This window comes from Heliangelus exortis, chromosome 3 (assembly GCF_036169615.1).
Source record: "Heliangelus exortis chromosome 3, bHelExo1.hap1, whole genome shotgun sequence".
Classification (NCBI taxonomy): domain Eukaryota; kingdom Metazoa; phylum Chordata; class Aves; order Apodiformes; family Trochilidae; genus Heliangelus; species Heliangelus exortis.
In genome coordinates, this window is record NC_092424.1 from 76,968,216 (window position 1) to 76,991,455 (window position 23,240).

The 23,240-nt window shown below is 34.6% G+C and overlaps 1 protein-coding gene across 8 annotated transcripts in view; it reads left to right on the plus strand.

The window, feature by feature from the left end:
- EPHA7 (EPH receptor A7) overlaps positions 1-23,240 on the plus strand; it is a 181,353-nt gene that overhangs the window by 96,305 nt on the left and 61,808 nt on the right. The window lies entirely within an intron of this gene.

The following is a 23,240-nucleotide window of genomic DNA, read 5'->3' on the forward strand; positions in this document are numbered from 1 at the left end:
GTATAAACCTGGAGTAACTTAACTGAGAATTTGCCTGAGCACAGTTTGCCTAACTTTTATTACACGTAATTAAAATACAGTTTCTAGTCCTTTGTCTGCAAAGGAAAGGCTTCAAATATGAAGGATATATATCTGCTTCGTGTTCATCTTTAATGTAGTGAGAATATGTGAAGGTAGTGGAATGAATTTAAATCAGGCAGTTGGCTATTGTCGGGTTATTTAGTTTGGGCTTGATTCCACAAATAGGTAAGCAAAAGTAGCATATTCTTAAATGTTATTGACTTTAATTGACTGAACATTGAAGCACAGGCTTTAAGAATTTACAGGGCTGAAGCTTGTCAAGGTATTCAATGAGAGATGGGGCTGTTTAAAATATGTTTACCTCTCTGACAATTTTCTTGCATAAGAGTAAATAATTTCAGAGTAAAAAATGAAAATATTTGTTTAGAATTGTGTAAGTTTAAATATATGATTTACTTTCTATCCATGCTATCCTTCAGAGAAAAAATAACAACAAAGAAAAGAATCAAAAGCAGAAAATCCTTTCTCTGGCTTTGTAATTCATTTCAGGTAAATGATTGATTCATGGTAGCTCAGAATCAAATCTATTATAACCTGGAGTTGTATCAGGTTGAATTTGGCTATTAAGTATTGCTTATTCCTGGAAGCCTTGTTAGCAAGCACTGGTTCAACAAACAATCTCTGTGATAGCTTGTATTAGAATTAGCATTTCAGCAAAGTCGCAAGGTTTATGTCGAAAAAAGGTGGTTTATTGTTTAGTTGTTCATTTGTTCATTTATTCTTTACCCACACTAATCTGGGAGAGACAGTGGGTGTAATTCATCTTTCACTTTGTGTATCCACTCTCAATTCATTTGTTGAAATACAGAGCTAAAGCTGCTTTTTGGAACAGTTCATACTTTAGTGTATTGAAGACTTTCAGAAATTAAAGCTTTTCAAAATGTAATCTCTTCCAGGAGGCAGGGAGGGAAAGAATCTTGCCAGATGTTCATCTTGTTAAAGAACGACTGAATGATTTATAAAGTAACATTCAAACTGTTTTCATTGTTGAGGCTGGAGCAGATCACATCCTGAATTTATTGCAGATTGAGCTAGATTAATCTACTGGCCAGCATTTCCTAGCTACAGCTTTACTGATTCCACCTCCTCTCTCATATCTCTTCCTCCTCTTCTATTGCCCCTTTCTCCCCCGGATTTTTTTTCTTTTCAGCTTCAAAAAAAAAAAAAAAAGGATTAATTTTTATTTAGTTTGAAGAAGTAATGGAAGACACATTTTTCTTTCTAAAGCTTCCTGCTAATAAAGGGCAGTGCTTGAATATTTCTTTCTTTGGGTTTATTCAGAGCTCTTGCACTTGCCAGAGCAGGTGATGAAGAGTGCATGCAAGTTCAATTCAGTGAGACACTGAAAAATAGGTTGTAGTTTTCAGGTGAAATAAAGGTTTGGCATAGGTAGATCCTGAGATGGGGCTTTGAGTTATCAAATGGCGCATCACTCACTAGTGATTAAGCCTCAAAGGCTTCAAAATAGTGACCATTTCATGGAAGATAAAGAATATATTGTATGCTTGCACCTTCAACTTTCTTTGTGCCTTCAAATCTGTTTTCTTGTCCCTACTTCAAAACAGTATCTTTAGAAAGCTTCTCTCTCACTTTGTCTGTTTATGCTGTCTGAAATGAGATCCTACCACCCCCCAAATAAAATCATCCTTTAATTTCATAAGGAAAATTGCTGAGATTTAAGAGATATGAAAAGATTTTCAAGCTTTCCATATGAATACAAAGAATCTTCTTCCTCTTTAAAAAGAAATATTCTCCTCCGCATCTGTCAAAGTCCATAAAGCTGCTTTGCTTTGCAGGTTTAGCCTGGTGGTAAACACCAGAAAACTATTTAGAAGCTACGAGTATCTTTTTATAGCTGTGTTTGCTAGAGTTGACTAGCATGACATTTCTTTTGAAGTAATAATCTGAACATGCCTTGCAAAATACTGGGTTTACACATGTAATGCTACTGCAGATGTTTTAATTTTGCCACATGCCTATCCCCTTAGAGTCTTGCTTTGAATACTGACAGCTCAGAGAAGCGTTGAAAATTTATAATATTTGAATTAAGTCAATACAATAATGCATTTGTATGGTAAAAAAACTCCTTGCTTTTTGTTTTTCCAATGTTGTGCTGTACCTTAGAGGAAGGTAGGAACCAGGAGCATGGTCCGCTTGGCATTGCAGAGTCTGGGGCTCCCATTGCTGCTCCTCTCTTTGCAGGTGGAAGCAAGCAGACCACTGAACAGCAGCATTCTCAAAAGGCTGATTAAGCATTCCCCTTCTTCATTGTGCTCCTCTTTTCCACATGGAAAAACACTCTATGCTATGGAGTCAAAACAAAGCATTTGTGCAGAAGTTTTGGCAGATGTAAAAATCAAAATCTTTCACCCCAGCCACAAAGCTTGGACGGAGAGAGGGAGACATTGATCCTCAGAAAGGTGTTGGAGCCACAGAGCCTATTAGGAGGACTGCTGGGGCATTTCCAGATTTCTCTTTGTTTAAAACTATGCCGGCATTAGAAATCGAGCTAATGTGAAGAGAATTCATAAACTGAGAGCACGCAGTGCTTCCCTTGTTAAGGGTTAATTATTATGCGTCTTTCCTTGCACCATATGGTGGACTTTTGTTTGCTCTAAAATACCTCTCCTTTCAATATCTCTGCAGATTAGGAAATAAAGCTCATTAGCTAACAAATGTTATCATTTTTACTTGTGATTTACATTGGTTTATATAATTTTACATACACTTGACTTATCGTCAACTATAACTCAATCCGTTTGATTGATTTTTTTTTCTTTTTTATTATTTCTTTTTTAAAAAAATTTTTTTTCTTTTTGTGTACTCTTTATATTAAGAAGAAAGGTTTTCCTTCTGTACCTAATTGCTGTGTTTGCAATTACGTATGACCATGGACCTATATACTCCTCAAATGTCAAAAGCTTAAACCACTTGTTGCTGCAGGATCAGTGCCAAGCGTCTCCAGATAAAACTGGTTTTATGAAGCCAAGGCTGCCTTAAACATATTTAATTTCATAATAATTCTAGCCTAGATGAAGGTACAGATAGAACTAAGATAGACCAAAGGCGCTTTGGCTTATAACTGAGTATGCGTTTCCATTCCTGCTTTTAATTTTTGGCTAAATTTTTTTTCAGATTGATGAGAGGTTTTTTTTTTTTTGCTTAGAAGTTTGTGGAAAAAGAAAAATGGACTCCTGACAGAAAGTATTAATCTTTTGTATTGAGTGAACAGTGAAAGGTTGGAATCTTTGTGGTTAGTCTTTTTTTTTGTTACTTATAAATGCATACTTAGTTGAACCACACTTTCAGCAAAAAAATAAGAATTCTGAGTTGAAATTTTGGCAAGGAAATATGATTTATTTTGTTTTTAATAGTTTTATGGAATTCAGTTTTGATCTGGCATAATCACAGGTCTTTGTATAGTACACATTTTGAATGCATATTTTATGGAGGTATGGCTTATTGAGTGTTATGTAGATACAGATTCATGTTGATGAATACTGGCAAACAGGTTAATGGAAAATTTTAAATACTGCACATATGTTACCCCACCTTTTATATTGTTCATATAGTATTAAGCACACTTTAAGAGCTACTGGAAATAGTCATTATTGCAATACTAAAATATCTTCTCCATTGCTATTTCCATTACTGCTCACTACTGGTAATATTGCTGTCTGGATATACCACTGATATTATTGATTATTATTGCTAGAATAAGAAAGGGAATTCTGCCAGTATATTATAAATATTCAGAGAAATTGAATATGAATTCTCGCTGCGAATTTGTGGTGCACAATTTTGGAAAGCATGCCTTTACTAGAATGAGCTTTAAATGATTGTGTAGCCCCTTTGCTGCTCCAAATTCATATTTTTCTAGATATTTTTATTCTTTTTCTGCTTGTGGCCCATCTTTTCCTGGCTTGTAGTTCAAAGAATCTTTACTCCAAAATTTGTGACAGGATCTGCTACACTGAAAATTATTTGTGATGGCATAAATCAACTTTACGGTTTTTCTGCACAACCAAGTCCTGTTAACCAAGATGGAAACGGGTATCCTATTGTGTTTCACACAGCTATTTCTGATAGAGCAAGAGAATGGCAATGGGTGTATGCAGCAAGGATAGCAGATGTTATTTTTCTCTTATGAACTTGCCTTACTAAATCCATAGGATCACTGGATTTTTTACCTTGTTTCTTGGAAGTGTACCTAAAATTATTTCTCATCTGCAAAGCCATATAAAATTTTGCTACCAAACTATCTGAAAGAAACATCATTAGCAGGATTTTTTGCATACTGTTTTTTATTTTCTTTTAGAATAGAGTTGAAAGGCTTCCACCAGACTTCAGACTGACTACGTTAGTAATTAGGTACACATATAAAATCACATTCTCTAACTCAAAAGCTTTTACTCTGTGTAACTATGGAGTGTTCTACCGAAGATAAGGTGAAATACTAACGCCCTATTTACCGCTCATACCACTTTATTGCATGGTGAAGTAGGCAAATGTCCCTACTCTAAAAGACAGCTTTATGATTCTAATTTCTGGAACTTCCTGAGTAATTAGGACATGCTCATTTATTATGCCAATTTGCAATGGTTCTGTCTGGGAAACAATACAGATTCTTGAAATATCTTTCCACCATTTTAGATGAAAATCTTTATCTGCCCATTCAACACACATTTCCCATGTCTTCTTTCCTAAATGTCATCCATAGACTACTTATTTTTTTTTCATTAGGCATGACAAAGAAAGTATTACACAGCTTTTAAACTTTAGATTAGGAAAAGCCGTCAAAAGATAGTTGTGTCTGCAAATTCATTTGAGGTGGAGTTGATGTATGCCTTATGTGAAATTTCTTAGAAAGGTTTAATCCAGCAAGTTTTTGTGATCTAGAGTAGTTAAAATAACACTTCTCTGGAAGACTGATGAAGCACACATTTAACCAGACTTAAGATTAAAAACGTTACAGTTAAAACCAGAAAAATGTCTTTGTGCTTTCTGAACAAGTCATTATGCTAGTCATTTATGATTGTTATGATTTATTAAACATTTCTAGCATTAGAAATAGTTCTAATATTAAAATAGTAGAAATATTTACCAAAGAAATATTCTTATGACAATAAGAACTTTACTGAAAACAGATATATTGCAAAAGATTGTGTGGTTCTTTTCCCTTAAGTTTTTTTTTTTTCTTTGGTTAGGTTTTTTAAGTGGGGAGCTAAAACCAAACAAGTAAACAAGTAAATAAAAGCCATAAATAGTTAATAGAGATTTTTGTTAATATATTTGTAACTGCGTTATCCGTTCCTGTACTTTAAACATATATAATTAATTACATATATTTATATAATAGCATAGACAAAATAATGTCATAGAATAGATATTCATTGCTACATTGTCTTCAGTTTTGCTGATTTTTTAATCTTAATCTTATGAGCCATGTCACTTACATTAGTACAGAATTTTATTTTCAAATGCGTGGTTCAGTGCATACATGTAACAACTGTGTTACTTACCTAAAAATGCTGAGTCATTTTAGGTTTAAAAGAAACCAAAAAAGATTTAAGTTATATTTCTGTATTTAAAAAAAAAATAAATTATTATTTGTTATTTTAAAAAAATAAAATTATTCATATTGAAGAAAAGATACTCTTAGGTAACATCAGGACACATGAACTTAAAATATTGTCTGAATTAGTCATTCAAGGCAGTTGTATAACATTATGCTTAGTTTTTGATCATTGTGCAGAAAAATAAAACAATTCACAGATGTAATATTTAAATAGAAATTAAGTTATAGTATTTTCTGGCACACTCCTGATTTGTGCCAGCTAAAAAGCTGACCTTATACACCCATAGCAGATGTCTGTACTAAAAGAAAAGAAGAGCAGAAAAAATATCCCATAAGTCATCACTTTAAAAATAAAATTATGGCAGCCACTTCTTCTGCCTCAAAAAAATCCCTTCTGTATCAGGTGGCTTGATGTAACCAGCAAGATTCATTTTTGGTGAATAGAGAGCTGTAATAACTGTAACTTAGGGAAGGTATTTCATGCTCAGCTGCAATACAGGAGTGTCAGGGCATCTCACCCACCCACTTACTGATTCTTTAGATATTCCATCTCCTCATGCTTGGTATCCACTCATCCTTTTTTTTTTTTTTTTTTTAACAGGGTAATTCTCATAGACAGTACCAGTAGTTGCTAAAATGTGTCATGTTTTCTTTGCAATGCAGGCCTGGTAGTGCTTTTGCTATGAACTCGCTTTAACCTGTAAAAAGAAATAGCAAGAGTAAGTGGGTGTAACTAATAAGTAAACACCAGTCATTTAATATTCAGCATTGTGTAAGCTAAAATCATACCAGCAGTAAGTGTTAGAACGACATTTCTGAGACAGTTTTATTTGAATGGCAAAAATGTGTTCTTCTTCAGCTGTGGCCAAGCCATAGATTTGTAGAGGAAAAACTTAACTTGGAAGAAATACACAGTCAGCTCACAATCTTGTTTTCCTGCATTTTGTTAGCATGTAATGATGTTTACACTTGAACAGACACAGCTTTTAGCAGAAATAGCAGTGTGAACTGAGTGCCCTGATTTGTCTTCTCACTTTGTTTTAGAAAGGGATGCCACCATTTCCACGGTTAAGAATGAAGGAGTAAGGAAATAAAAAATTGAGCGAGTAAGCACTGTTAATTCCAGTTTTAAATATCTTTTTGTTAGGCTGTTGCTCAGTATTTCTTTTTAGTTTATTTTATCCCACGTACTAGCTTTGCTGACTTTTGTAGCAAGCTTTGACCAATCGAGATCAGAATGGCCCAGTAGATCATCTTTTGATCAAAAAGCCTTTGACAATATGTCTGTGTAACTTCAGTCACATAAACTTTCTAGATAAAGACTCAGGCCTGGTTTTAATCCTTTTCAGTTTTGCACCTAACCAGAAGTCTGTATGCTAGTGATAAAAGTTTTTTCAAAAAACTCTCCTAAATCCAACAGCAAGATGTAAGGGTATTAGATCAGAATGTGTCTTACTCTGAGAAGCCTTGTAATTTTTATTTTTTACTTTGGTGTGGCACTTAGTGCCTAAAATTGCACGATGATGAACCTTGCATGATGATGATTGGTTTTCTACTTAGAAAATGAGGCACTCGGACACCTTCCAGTCACTGGTGCAGATGCTGTTGCTAAAAGTACTTCAGTGCCTCAGCTCCATTTTAGATGGAAATCTCTGACATCTAAGAAGGACATATTTCTGTTTGCACTGAAGTTTCTTGCTTTCTTTACTTTTTTTACTCATCATACTTCTAAGGTAATATTTCACAGAACATTTTACTAAATGTTAATAAACAACATATTTTAAATGGAATTACGTCTAAAGAAATAGAGAACCTATTTAAAATATATTAATACCTGCTGTGGTGGCATATGGTTAACCTCTTTTGGTTTGCGTTGGGTTTTTTGGGTTTTTTTGTTGTTTGGTTTTCATTATTTGTTTTGTTTTCTTGGGTTTTTTTGAGGTGGTTTTTTTTTTTTTTTTTTTTTTGTAAGGGAAATGTAGTGATTTATTTTATTGTCAACATTATTTTGATGGATTTTGTTAGTGTTAAGATATTTATTTTTGGTAGGTTTGGGGATGATAATTATCTCAGCAAATTCAGTTTGCTGCTACTCATGAATAAAAGAACATTAAAATGAAAAATTACAGTGCTTTTCCAAGAACATCTCTATGTGTAATCAGAGATCGGTATCTAGCTCAAGAATTAATAGTATTCTCCCAGGCTACAAAGATTCATTAATTGGCAAAAATCAATGTCCTGGCAATATACAGGTCCCAACAGCATTTATAAATATGCTGCCATTGCCTCTATAAGGATTTGATAATTAGAGGGTCACCAGTTTAACATTTTTTTGTTTCTTTTATGTCATTAATGCAAAAGTCATTTGTAGCATTGATTGTTTCTGATGAGCAGAATTATTTAACTGGTGCAAAGTTAAAACAAAGGTGGATTCGCTTCTATTCACGGCCCATGTTGCAATGAATCAGGCCAGAAAATTAATAAACCAGCGAAACAAAAAAAGTGTCAGGTGATATGTCTTGAACAAAAGCCCATAGCACAGCTGTCATTGTGCAGTTTGAGTTAAAAAGCTGTATTCTGATGGATGCGTAGGTGAGGTTCTTGTTTACAGAGGGGCTGTGAAAGAATGCAAACAGCAAAATAAGCTCAAAAAGAAAGATGGAAGCACCAAATCAGTAAATAAAAGTTTATGTTTGAGAGAGAAACAGTTTTATAGAGTGCATTAAATAAACCTTTGTTAAGGCAAGCAATTTCAAAGAAAGCGACCTGAAAAATAAAATCTTTTGAGAATTCAAAATTTAAAAAGGCAAAAAAAGACACATAAATTTTATTTAGGAGAAAACTGGCTTTGAATAGTATGACAAAAATGTCAGGAAGAAAAGGAATGAAGACAAAAATCTTCTAGCCATATGATTTTCTTTTTTTTTTTTTTTTTTTTTTTTTTTTTTTTTTTTTTAATATCTAGCTGTGAGTGACTTAACGCAGGGCTGGATGATTCCAGTGATTTAAAGACATATTTTTTTTTTCCAGCCCTTAGCAGAATTCTGCTCTTGGGGCCTGTCTCCCAAGTGGGTACATACCACCTACCTTCCAGTCCAGTCCTTCCATGGGCATACAGGCTAGTAGTATAGATGCTGTCTACTGGCTAGATTTAGGTCATTGTGTCAAAACTGAGGGATGGAGAGTGATAACATAACTATTTATAATTTTGAAGTTGATTCATCATTGACAGTTAAAAGGGTGGAAAATAAGCATAGGATGTAAATAAGAGCCCAGTTTGGACAGCCTCTATTGACACTCAGTTGTCTCTTGAGCAAACGACTCAACACCAGTATACCCCTGTTTTACTTATGTAACTTTTTATTTTGCTACATATAAGGGGTTTGCCTATTTCCATACTCAGTCTTAGGAGGCACTCATAGCAATAAGATAATAGGATCACAGATACACAGGAGGAAGGCTGGTGTTACTTCTTTTGTCTGCATTGTTTTTGAAAGAGAAAGAAAGGCTTGCCCTTCTCATTTACATTCAGAAAAGCTTGTGGCTCCATCCAGGAAAAGGTGATGCAGGCCAGTGCATGTTTCTGAACCTCAAACTCATAAATTCAGTTTCCAAATGAAATTATTCTCTTCCAGAGACCTGATTCTTGGCAAAGGGGCTTGGCTGTGGAGACTAAGGAAGGGATATTTACTCTCAGCCCTGGAATGACTGGGGCAAAAAGTGCTACTTAAGCAAAAAAAGTATTCCTTCAAAAGTGCCGCTATTGGGATAACCAGTGACAATCTAGAAATCTCTTTTTAGAGCAAAAGGTAGCACTATTGATCCACCATTCACTCTGCTGATTAATAGCCTAATTAAGAGGGTAGTGTGTTTCATTTGTTATAACCCGAGCGTTGCAGTGCCATGTTATAAAGCGCCAGTGATTAGACTATCCTTCATTTCAGTTTACAAATAATACCAGTGGATTTTTACAAAACGCTTTTTCTGTTTGTTATTTTACTTTTTCTTTTTTTCTTTATTTCTCTTATATATTCTTTATATTTCTTTATATTTTCTCTTTATATTTTCCGCATGTGAGTTTTCGTCTGTTAGATGTTTCTTTAAGAATTAATCACCTGTTAATGTGCTGAAGGCTTTAGGTACCTATCTGGTTCTCTGAAAAGAACTAAAGAACACCTGCAATGTCTTAAGGTAATAACCGTCAAACTGTCAGAGGCAAGAGTAACAAGCAAAAATATTTGTAACAAAAGAAAGGAGAAGACAGACGTTGGAAAGGGAAGCAAAACATATTTATAAAGCAGGTTGTAAAAACAGTTAATGCTTAACATGTGATGTTTATGCCAATGGAATGAGTCAGATATGATTTAAGTGAAATACTGTATTTTGAGCTGCTTAATGTCACCAGTGCCTGCAGGGATAGTTTGCTAACTCTCCATGAACACAAAGCCAGTTCTTCAAAGTAATTTCAATTATGCAACAGTGCAGCTTTAAAGGCATCCTCCCGTATTGATCTTGTTTTTGCACGATTCAACTTGTCATGAACAAGATAAAGTTCCTCTGATAAACATTGATATTCTATAGGTAAGGAGAATTTCTTTAGTCTAACTAGATTTCTTACTGTCATTGTATGTATCTATGCAGACAGCTTAACTTGCTTTGAGACTGATAAGTCATTAAAATGTCGTTTTGGTTTTGGGGGTTTTTTTGGTTGGTTTTTTTGTTTGTTTGTTTGGGTTTTTAATAGTTAAATTCCCTTTAAACTCAAGCCAATTGCTTGCGTTCCTGACCTACTGGAGGTACTGAGCCAGTACTCAAGACCAGCCATGGAACTACACTTGCTGTTACACAGGGCTGGGAAGGAGTTTTTTCCCAGATTTTGCTTTATTCAAGTTACAGTTAATCACACAGATGCAGGCATCTGATTTCTCAGAAGGAAAGCTTCCTGTCCTATCCCATCCCATTCCATGTCATCTGGACAGACTGACAATCCAGGAAAATGTAGGGTTTAATGATGATTTCAGGTGTTTAGCTGTTACACCTCACAAACCTGCATTAGTCACAATCCTAATTTCTATTGTATATCTATGTATCTTTTGTGTAAAATTGTTTGATAGAGTATGGTCTTGTGGAAATAATTTGCAGAAACTCTTAAGTTCTGTTTGTTTCTAGGGGTGAGAGGACTTTCTAGGGATCCTGCAGAAAAGTTAATGACTGCAGCAGGAAGCTGGACAGGTAGTATACTCCCATCTGCTAAACTTTGCTGTGCATCACGTATTGAGACAAATTTAAATCTGTGAGTAAGCCAACCCCTTTAAAGGACATGCCTCGTTTACCTCTTGAAGAGTGACAGATGCTTTCAAACCCCCTCAGAGTGGAGTTTTACCTCCCTAGCTGGATGCTGAGCTGTACCAGATAGGATGCCTCTTTGGAGGCCCTTTGGGGCAGCCTGTTTCCTTAATTAGATTTCTTCTTAGAGTTTTTTTGTTAGGCATCAACTGCATAGACTCAAGAGTTAAAATTAGAGAGGCTAGTTTCCAGCTTTTCTTAAGTTGACACCAATACCAGAAATATCATCTCTGTATTTCTGTCACAGACAGCAAACATTTGACTAGCCACTTAGAAGCTAATAATAATAATAAAATAATTTTTAAACTCCAAACCCCAAACCTGCAAAAGATGTACCATGGAAAAAGTCCTGTCAGGCACACCTGGAGAAACAAAGTCTAATTGAAAGACCCACCTAAGATTTGCTTAATATAATTTTTAAGTCACCAGCAGAATCTTTCTCCAGTAGCTAAAAGGAAGTTAAGGAGGTTAGACTTGTATTTTAATATCTCAGGTGCAAAGTTAAATGGGAACCATCCAGGCAGGTATTGCACATTTGGGGGAAGGTGAGATTTGTTTTCAGGCTAGGAGAGTAGTATTTACTAATAAATTTCACACTACCTTAAGCACTGCAACTTATGCAGACAATATATAGTAAAAGATCTTTTAATAAAGTTAAGCCAGTTTCGTACTCCACTCTTAAAATCTCTTTTCAGTCATGTCCATTTGAAGGTATCTGTCCCATTTATGAAGCTCTGATTGGTTCCTGTGGGATACAAATGTTATTATAAAAGTGCCAGGAGTGCTTATGTTATCTGACTTTACAGGCGTATTTCATAAACCTTTAATTTAGTTTGGATTAGAGAAATTACAAGGTTAAACAAAGAAAAATCCTTCAAGTAGAGATTTAAAATAAGACATGCCCTTATCATTGCCAGCTTTATTTTATGACTAATTCAGCCACTGTTGGCTAATCAGAACAAAGGAGGGAATGTTTTTTTCTTCCTTTATTATCCCTGAGCATGTGTGCTGTACAGCTTTGATTAGTTAAGTAACCTTTCATACTATTCCACCTTTTTCATTGGGGTTCTCATAAAGAGCTACAGAAACTCATATCTAGGTGATGAGTAGATTGAGTCTTTTTATTGTTGAATGATCACAAGAGGAATTTCTAAATGTCTTAGCAGAGCTATTTTCTAAGGCAAGGTTTGCATATTTGAGGGAGAGTAATGAAAATTCAGTATATTTATGAGGATGGGAAGTCCCAGTACCAATTGTGGTAATTGTGGGGTTTTTTTCATTTCATAAAGTAAGGAGTACTGAGACCATATACATTAAGGAAACAAGCTATAGATGTTCATTATTCTGATATATGTTCATCTTAATATCTGTATTATAATACATTCATGAGTATAAATAATGACACCAGAGCTTTTTCAAATGAGTAAGGCAATAGATTGCTATTTATATTATGTAGTCCTGTTCATGGTTTTGTTTACATACTGTGCAACCGTGTGCATTCTTGTACTTAATTCACTATTGATCTAACCAATGGAATATTGTTTGGCTAATCTAAATATGGACCATATTGTATACTGTGCTCACTCATGCAAACTGAGTTGCTCTACTGATGATGTGCTTTGGAATCACCAAATTTAAGTCTTGTTGAAGGTGAATGCATCTTTTGTGTTACCTGTATATATAGGTAGCAATAATTGCTACTGTGGATTTGGAGCCTCTCACAGGAAAATAATAATTGAAAAACAGTCAATGCAGGCTGTGTAGGAAAATAGTAATTTTCTTTAAAACAGAGGATGGGGCTGTGGTTATGACTCAAGTTTCTTTTCTTCCTGTGACATTCTAGTTTTGTTGTGTCCTTAATGACCTGGAAGGGCTTGTAAGCTGTTCAGATGCTATTTTTCCACATATTTATTTAATAAGAGTGTATGTTGCATGCATTTGAAAGAGAGACCAACCCTACACTCTCCCAATACCGTTGTTGTGAGTAAGGGAATCAAGAATCAGTTCTGAAGTTTACTATTTATGATAAATAGAACCATAACAAACTATTCAAGGAGGCTTATACAATTTTGCTTATTTTTCCAATATATATACTAACTCTGCCGTAAGACAGAAATGGCTTTGAAGATATATATATATATAAGCTTAACCTTTCTAACTAAACATTGCATGCCTGTGTTTTACTACAAAGTGCTCCGTTTTTATCTCCTTCATTCTCGATAAAGATCAATATCCATTATGAAAGGCATCAGTGCAGTCTCTACTTATTCATACTAATAAAAATTGAGAGTATCAAATCCAGAAGCTGTTGTTTGGGATTTGTTGTGTTTGATTGTGGGGTTTTTTGTCTTATAAAAATGTTGGTTCACACTTCAGTTCTACTTAGGAATATTTTCAACAATAAATTGGTTCCCTAGCTGTGAAGTTGGATTTCTGTAAGTAAGTACTTAAAGTTTTTAGCTAGCAGCTTGCTGATTAGATTTATACTTTTGTATCTGACAAGATTTGGGTGAGAGGTAAGTCAGAGCAAACTCCAAACTCATTATCTTAAGATGCTCTAGAGGTCAAGGAACACACTTCCCTAAATTCACAACAAAAATTTAGAAAGAAATTCTAGATAGTGTGAGAGGAAGATGGGGTGTGCTTCACCTAAAAAACCTGTAAACATGCATGCCAGATTTATTTGATGTACTAGGTCATCTGTTTCTCCTAAAATTAGTGCCAAAATTCACTTTGTAGTCAGTGGATAGAGCTGATTTTCAAAGACCTTAAAATGAAGATGTTTTTATATTTATGGGTCTTGGTTTAAACAGGCAAGATTTCTCTCTGGATCTTTCCAGAGCACTTACCTGTTTGCCACAGGAAGAAAGCTATTTGGGGGAACTTAAGCCCTTAATTTAGGAAAGCTGAAGTTGCCTAAAGGGTAGGTGCACCTAAGTTAGATTGGATCCCATCCAGAACTATTTCTAAAATAGAGTAAAAAGCTATCTCCATGAAACTGGCAAAGAAACTGTAACTTTTTCATTAAAAAATAAAAAAAAAAATTACCAATTAATGATGTAGCTACATTGCATGATCAGTAGTAGTAATTACATTTTTAATTACTTTACCCTTAGGACCTGATTCTGATCTTATTTTTATTGGTATAAAGCAAGGATAACTTAGATAAAATCAATGCAGCTGAACTAAAATATAATTGATGAGAGGTCAGAATTGAGGCCTTAATGCTATGCTAAAAGTGGAACTAATCACAAAGTTAAATGGCTTTATAATTTGTGCAATTGACATTTTCGTAATCTAAATCTCCAAGAAGTTAACCTTTGGATATAGAATCTGGGTTTCCCTTAAAGCCTGATAGCATTCAGGGAAGTGAAGCCACTAGAAAGTGTGTAAAAAGATGGTGATTATGTACAGCTTTTAGAACTGTGTAGTAAATTGTTTCATTAAATGATTTATGTCTTTCCAGTTTAATAAGTTTCTGCATCAGACTACTCTATGCAGTTTTCTGGTGATCAGAAGCTGGAGAAGCGAATCACAGCATGTTCTCAAATAACAAAAAAGGTGCCTCCAAATAGAAGGTTATTTTAAGCAATAAGGAGATTTAAAAACTGTTTATTCAAAGTCAAGAATATTGAAGGTCTTTTGGAAGTTTTGTTTAAAGTTTACCGTGTGCTGCGTGGTTTCTGTAATAGGTGGTAGGGACACATTTCTTAAAAATCATGCCAATTTATCATACATAGTTGCATAAGTCCTATAAATGTGTTATTCCTGTTTCAAGTTGTAATATTATTTGTTGCAAAAGAAGAGAAAATATAAACAAACTGAAGATATTTTCAGACAAATCTTTTATATTTTATTATTAAGTAAATATTATCTCTAAAATAATTATTACTGTTTAATAGGCAAGTGTTAATATATGTTGCATATTCAAATCAGTCAACTAACTTCACTTTACAAAATATGTTGCTCCTAAGATAAGGATTTTTCCTTCTACTTTTGCATGACAGTATTTTTTTAACAGCTTGTGCATGCTTTCAAAGTTACATTCTTTGGGACAAACAGCGTTGTATCAAATGGATTTTTTTTTCTTGGTTTTCAGAATGTATATGATTTTTTTACACTTCAAAGGAAATTTTAAATAATGTATTTATGTGAGTGGCAGTTCTCCAAGGCAGTGACCTCACACTGGTCAGCAGTCATAAACTGACTGCTGTGCCTGACCTCCTTCTCATGGACATGGCTTTTGCCCCTGTGCATAGTAGCTAAATTCAGCCTTATTATTTCTGATGTTTATCACTGTAGCACAGATTGCCAGACAGGTATTTATTTCTGTCCTTACATTCTAGAAATGTAATGCTCTTCTTCGGGAGAAGAATTACAGGCTCATAAAATGTAAAACATGCAGGCTATTTTTTGCAAGAAATTCTTCCTGCATTCCCTGGGAATACCACCCATGCCCCTTGCAAATATATGCAAAACATTAACAGTGCCATTGTAATGCATTTCACAGGAATTTGGAAGGCTTGTACAGAAGTTGTACACATTCTAGGAATGCTAGCAGAGTAAAATTTTCCCTCACTGAACATTTATACCTTTGAAAATGTCGGTTTGATCAAACCACTGGCATGGTGATAATTATTGGTTTGTGCTGACATCTTTATAGAATATTTATGTGCTTTTCCATTACTATTTGATCAACTGTTTTTATTATTTTGGCATGGCACTTTGTTTCCAGATTGTTGTTGGCTATGTCTAAAACAAAATGCTTTATTATGGGGCTGGAAATCATTCCCTTGTCTCTTGGACATCCTATACTAAATAAATATAGTGGTACTAGTCTTTTGGCCTCCAAAGCCTCTAATCACCTCACACCCTCCAGCAAAAGCAGCTTTTACTTATAGAGCAGTCAGGCTTGGCTAGTAATATTAGCTATACAGTAGCAATGATACTGTATTAAGGTTTTGTTATTTTGGTGTTTTGATTTGGTTTTTTTCCCATGAGTAACATCCTTGAAGCTGACATCTTTTTGTGACTGAATAGATGACAGCATGAAATTCAATTACAGCAGACAGTCTCAGTCATTACACCTGTCTGTTTCCAGAGGAAAGTGTTTGTAAATTGTGCTTTATCCTTCCATTCTCTAAAACCTGTGCCTGTAATTGACACTTGCCAGCAGAGATGACTGGAAACAGAAGGAGAACATAATGTGTCTGAGTAGTCCACCAGGGAAAAGAGTATCCTTGTCTTTGGGAGTTTTGTGCTGTTTTGTTTTCTTTAATGAAGAGTAATACCTATGTGCCTAGGATTTACTGCAAGGCTGGTGGCAGATGTTTCTGCTAAAAAAAAAAAAAAAAAAAAAAAAAAAAAAGGGGTTATGAAAGATGAATCGCAAAATAAGGCAGGACAAAAGAAAAATCTAATTAACATAGAAATATTTCTTCTGCAAAAGAAAACAAATGCCTCAGAAGAACAAAAGCCCCTCTCTGTTATTTGTCAGGCTGGTTTGTTACTGTAGCACATTTGTAAGAAATCAGGTTTTTGCCTGACATGTCAAAACGTATTCACAAAGAAAGGGTTGTGGATACCTTGGGAGTTGATGTTGTCACTTGTTACGCAACTCAGCATCCGTTCATCACTGATTGATGCTCAAGTTGCCAGTTTTGGAAGAAATGGGATACAGACATGACAATAATATTTGTACCAAACATCAGGCAGGAGAAACAGGGGAGCTCATACAATGGGTCTAGATGTAAACTCTGGCCAGAAAAAAAACCCCACAAAACATGATAGACAAACTGTCAGACCTGATCTTTCTGAACTCTTTCATTTCTTCGTGTTAAGTTCCTTTTATTTCTTTTTATCAGTTTTCCCTCCCAGAACTTTACCAGATTAGACAGCAGATGAAACTAATCTAGCTGGTGCATTTTGAACTTGATAAAAGGAATTACCAAACCATTAACTGTTTAAAATGCATCAGATATATAAAAGATAGTCAATTACTAAGTCACTACATATTTGATAAGAAAGCTATTGAAGCATAAGCTTTCTTAGAACTTTGCTAGTATTAGGGGAGATCAGAAGGTATTTTTTGATTTTCCTCAGTTTTTACTTATATTTATTAATGGATTTGCAAAAGTGTTGGGGTAACTACAGCTTCTGTTCCTCTCTATAGATCAGCAGGTAATTTGAGAGTTTCTCAACCATAAAAGCATTTAGCAAAAAATGTAATGGACTAATGCAGTCAAGTACTGCTTGACTACATTGCCTATTGCCACGTACTTGGGACATCCCCAAGTGGCCCAGAGAGCTGTGTGTGCCTCTGCTCATGGCTAACAGGGCACTGTAAGGAGGCTGTGTTACATTTATGAGCTGGAAAGTAAAGTGTGTCAGAGAGGAAGTTAAAATGGCTTCTCTGTTGGATATTCCGAGTGTAAAATATCTGATTTATTTGTGTCTCTCTTTGAATGTTGCAGCTTGTAAACACAGTGGGGAATTTCTCTGTCATTGATCCAAAGCAATGGGTAATAATGGCATAATACTGTGGTGCTCAATAACCTTTTATCATGGGCTGCTTTGTCATGTGGAGACTTAACTGAGGGGTGAGAAATATTCTGTAACAAAAAAAAAAAATCTTATTAATTTCCATCTATCTATTTAATAATGTTCTGTTTAAGAGCTATTGTATTGCTTTATGTTGTATTTCTGCATGAAATATCATAAAAATAGCATGAAAATTATACATATTAATGGAAACAAAAAGAGAAATGTAGGATTTTTTCTCTACCATTCAGAGGACAAGCTGGGGCTGATCTTTATCATGGCTTCAGAAGCACTGCCATGTTAAGATGCTCTGAAATATTTTATATTTTTTTAAAGATTATAATAAATATTTGCTCAGTACTGGCAAACCTTTGTCAAGATTTTGTTTAAAGAGACATCTATGTACATCAGACAGCACCTTAGAAGCAAAAAAAGGACATATATCTGGAAAGCATACTACCTCAGACCAGTATGAAAACCAGTGTGGTGCCACATACCAGCCTCAGTCCTCTGGCAGCAATAGCTGTGATTCCTCAAGGTGTAAAATCTGTTTGCCTACCACCTCTGCATAGTAATTTCAGCAATTCTGATGCCCAAGTTTCCTTTCAGAGTGAACCAGAGCATGGTGGGAGCCCAGGTTATAACTTCATTTACATGCTCTCTCTTGGGAGCAAATTAGTACACTGGAAGGGTGCCATTCAGGTAATCTTGGTGCAGAGTATAGGGAGTTTCGTATTCTCTTTCTGAATGACCATTTAAGAGCTAACAATAGTATAATTTTCTGCTCCTTTTTTCATATATAAATTTCTATATATGCATGGGTTCATTTTGTATTTCATGTTGGTAAGATGCCAGATTCCAGTCTCACTTAAAATAGATGTAGAGTCAAAGCAACTCTGTTATCTAAAGTTTTTTACCAAGAAAGGAGACAGCAAAGACATTTTTAAAAGAAATAATAGAGTAGGTTATAACCACTGGGATGCCTGTGTCTCTGTATTTCCGTGGTTTGCATCTGTTAGCAATGTGACCTTCAGGCTGAACACTCAAAACACATCCTCCAACTGCTGTAGAGCTCTGTGGCAGAAGAATGGTGTTAATGATTCCCCTAATGTAAAACTTACACTGGGCCCTCAGATACAGTTTTACAGGAACATAAAACTTGGACCATTTTGCTGCTGTTTGAAAAGCCAGTGGTTTTGATGATTGCTGCATATCTTTGTGATATGAATAGGGCAGAGGCTAAAAGCCAAGAGATTTTGTCCTTTGGGAAGTACTGTAAGGGTCCTGTGCTATGACAGTGAGAATGTTACTGTAGATTTCAGCAAGTAGAAGACAAAGCTCAGATTAACTAAGCACATTATTGCTATTATGAGATACAGAAATATTAAAAAATTGTTAAGGAAGACTGATGGCCCATTTGTTCATTAGTTTTCATCTAGCAAATCATGAAGCTGGAGTTGCAAATATAGATATGGTAGCATTTATTAACATAGAGTTTTGCCCTGCACTGGGAAGCATTAATTCATTTTCATTTTTGAAACTTTCTGCATGAAGTGGGACTGCAGGATTGAAACCCTTATTTCTGAGGGACTTTATTTTATACATATGGACTACTAAACACCCAGAATGCTGCCAGTAGAGAGACTTTTTAAAAATAACAGAATTAAAAGTATCCATGAGTGCTGCTGTTGATGGAAATGAGACAGAGTCATTTTTCTGAGATTTCTTAAAGTCCTGATATTTTTAAAAAGTCTCTGGGGATGATTCATTTTGCTGATTTATCTTTGTTTTGGTTTGGGTTTTTTTTTTAATAAAAAGATGTTACAAATGGTTTTGAGCATTGGTGATTTAGTACATCATGCCTAGTTCCTCTTAACCATGTGAAACTGGATTTTCACATTTTAATTTTTCACTTTTTATTGTTTTCTTTAGAATTTTGTACTTTTTTGTTAGTTGTGTTTGGGCTTTGGGTTTTTTGTTTTGTTTTTATTATACAAAGTACAAAAGATTTAATTTTGCATCTCTTTCTGACTTTTAGGAACTATGCTGTGTATCAAGGGAAATGTTAGTCATGAGAACCAGAGAATAGTAAAAGATAGTGATTAAAGTCACGAGCAATATAATATTACAGAATTTTCAGAGGACTCTGGTCTAAAAGCTATGCCTTCCAAAACAATCTCTAAACTTAAATGTGATCACATATTAATAGTTTACTTGGCTTAGCATTATGAATGTAAAACATCAGTCTACCAGATGCAGTATTCTCTCTGGAACTGAGTATTTCCTTGGAATATCCTGCTCTTTTTGACACCTTAGTTTTAACTTTTTCTATAACTTGATCTGAAAATGATGACCAGCTTGAAATCTATATAACTTGAAGGCTTTATCAGTAAAGCCCAGCAGAGTTATATTTCTCTGTGGCTGTGGTGTTGAAACTTGGTGAAAAATCAATTTTTCCTTTTGCTGAATGGTATATTTGAAACATCTAGAAAAGGTGAATGAGTGTGCTGACGGCCTGTCATTCTCAAACTGCTTTCTTATGCAGCATGTGTAGGTACATCTGCCTGTTAGTCCTGAGAGGCTGTGTGTGTTTGATGCATTGGATGTTGTGTCTGCAGGCAGGAGGAAAAGAAGAGTTGAGGTATATCAGAAAGAGGGTTGATAGCAAGTGGGGTTTTGAACAGCCTGTATCCCCCAGTGTAATATATTATGGAAATAATGATTCTGACAAGTGATGCTTCTTTGTAACTTGAAGTGATACAGTAGGGATTATACATGCTCAAGTCATTCAGGCCTGGGTACTTAGTTGTCTAGAAATTCTGTAAGAAGTGTCTTTATTGACAAAGACTTTGCTAGAAATGCAGTGGCAAGAACTAGATTACTAAAGAGAAAAATACCTGAAATTCTTGTTCACTGTTATTGTCATTACTGTTACTATTGCTGTTGTTCTTGTTATTGTTTAGGTAGCAGTGTAAATAAAGATGCTGTTTTTCATTCTGGTTTAGTAGAGGGTTTTTTGGGTTTTCTTTTTGTTTTTTTGTTTTTGTGTGTGTGTGTGATTTAATACCATATTTTGTGTTTAGGGATGAATTGTGTGCTTTAACTACCATAGGTAGAGTGTTAGTTAATTAAAATGGATAGGCAGTGAGAAGTGGGCTAAAGATTTAAAAGGAGCCATCAGTCTGTAAAAAAGACACAAAGGGAACATGAAGGAAATTATTATACTAGAGTAAAGAACAAAATGCTTCTGAGCTGTACTCTCTCATTAAGTACAGATCAAGAAAAGCAACCCAGAAGGCAGGATAAAGATAACATATACAACAGGCTTCTCACATTAATAGATTGGCTTATGTGGTTGCTTTAGTTTACAGAGTTTTTCTTGCAGTAAGAACAGGTCTGTGTACCTGGCCAGAAGAGGATACTCAGGCTTTAACCAATTTGATGATTTACTTTTGACAAACATGGGAACACAAAGTAAGCCTAGGTAACTTACTGCATTTTAGAAATAAATTCTGGTATGGGAATTATATACAATAGAATTGTCTTCAGAGCTACCAACACATAAAGTATGCAGGGCTGGACTTTCTGTTCTTCCTCATGTGCTTCTTCTACCAATGAAAGTAGCACAAGGTTTTCAGTTAGAGGGGGAAAAAAAGCCTAAACAGAATAAAATAAAAAAAACCACAGCCAACTTTTAAAGTGACCCTTCTTGAATGAAAATAATATTAATTGACAGAAAATATATTTAAATATTCATTTATTTAAGAGTTTTAAATGCTATCTTACAATGTCAGAATATCACTAGATTTTGTTTTGAATAGAAGTTCCTTAGGAGTGGAATATGCTTGTCTGTGGTGCCCTTTCTGCAGATGTTAAGTAGGAATCTTGCATTTCCCTAATTAAAATCTTCCCCCTTCTCTGTTCCTCCTTTTCTGCATTGCTGTTTCTTCCCCACATACACAGTTAACTAATACCAGAGGAAGTGAGTTCATTTTGCTTCACTGCTTAAAAAAAATGAATGCTATGACCAATGGATTGAAAAAATTTGATAAGCTAAAACAAAAGGCAGCAAATGTTGAGAACAAACTCCAGTGACCTAGGTAATTTGAATTAGTTTCAAGATAAGTATGAACATTAACAATGTTGGACACCCTGATGGGTCCCTTCCAAAAAGGCATATTCTATTCTGTGGTCAAAAAATGTAAAATTATTAATTTAAAAATATTTATCCAGATGAGATAGAATATTATACATTAAACATAATGACTTCTCTGAAATTCAGGCAGGATGCTGTGGTACTCATTTAGACAGTGAAGACAACTAGTTAATCACAGCAAAAAAAACTAGACAGAGTAAATTAGTTTGCTGCATTCCAGACTCTTAGCTACGAAAAGCATATATCTCACTAATTAGAGAGAAAATACTCAAAGCTTTTACAAAGAGCAAGAAGAGTGAAAGAGGGAGATCCTGCCTTTGAAATTGTGTATCTGACTATGGTGCTCACACATTACAATTTTTTCGCTTAGACAGCCTACATTAAGGGACCTTAAACTTTGATTATCTTGGTTATATAGAACATAATTGTTCATAATGAAAGTTGCCATGCATACCTTCAACCCCTATTTCTCATGGACTCTTGGACCCTCTAAAAAATATAGGTGAGTTTAACTTAAAAATCTATATGAATAGACATGTTATGATTAGGCAATTCACAATTTAAAAAAGAAGTTAACAATCAAGTTTTACATTTTTAGAGGATTATTGTCATGAGTGTGCTATAAATATTTTAACCTCCTCATAACATTTTTATACTTATTACTACAGCACTGTGCATTACGGATGTTTTATTTCTGTGTTCTTTAAATTAAGTAGAGAAACGTGTATGTGCTAAAGAATATTACAATGGGAATTATTCCAGTTCAACTCAAAGTTAGTGGTAAAAGAGAAAGTGAAGTTTACCTGCTTGTTGCATGGGACAAGTATCCAGTTTTATCTGAAGAGTACAGAATTTTACATAGTGAAAGGTTTATATTCAGTTCTGAAATACTTTTTTTAAATAGGAAAAAAAAAAATTAGAATTTTTAATCAAACACCCAAGTACTAGATTCTGTGCTTGAAAAAGATAAAAATAGATTTATCTCTAATTTTTAATTCTTTGTCTAAATATGCTCCCCAAATATGGCCAAGTTCCTTTATACATAAATGTCATTCTTCTTCTAACTGCAAGGGACTGAAGAGTAGGTCCCTTCTGTATCTGTCTTTTTGCATGATCCTGAATTATTTCCACTGGATTGAAAGATCAAGTTCTTCATGGTTTCAGTAACTGTTTTTATTTGGTTTTGGTTTTGTTTGGTTTTTTTAAAGGTATAATTTTACAGGACTTCTGTGCTACGTTCATATGTGCAGTATGTATTTGTGGGGAAAAGTGTGGTGTCTGACTTTCTTTGGAATTTCATGTCAGAAAAAAATCTGCCATTTTTCTTTTTTGATAAATGTGAGATAACGTATTGAAGCAAATTACATTTCCAGTCTCACTTTTTATTACATTAACTCTTAAAACATTTTTAAATGAGAGCCAGTGGCTCTATAATGCTCACACACTGTTGTTGGGTTTTTTTAATATCCAAAAGGGCTTGTTTGTGGGTGACATTTATTAGGAAACTGTGTGTATGTGCACACACGCAAATTTGTGTGT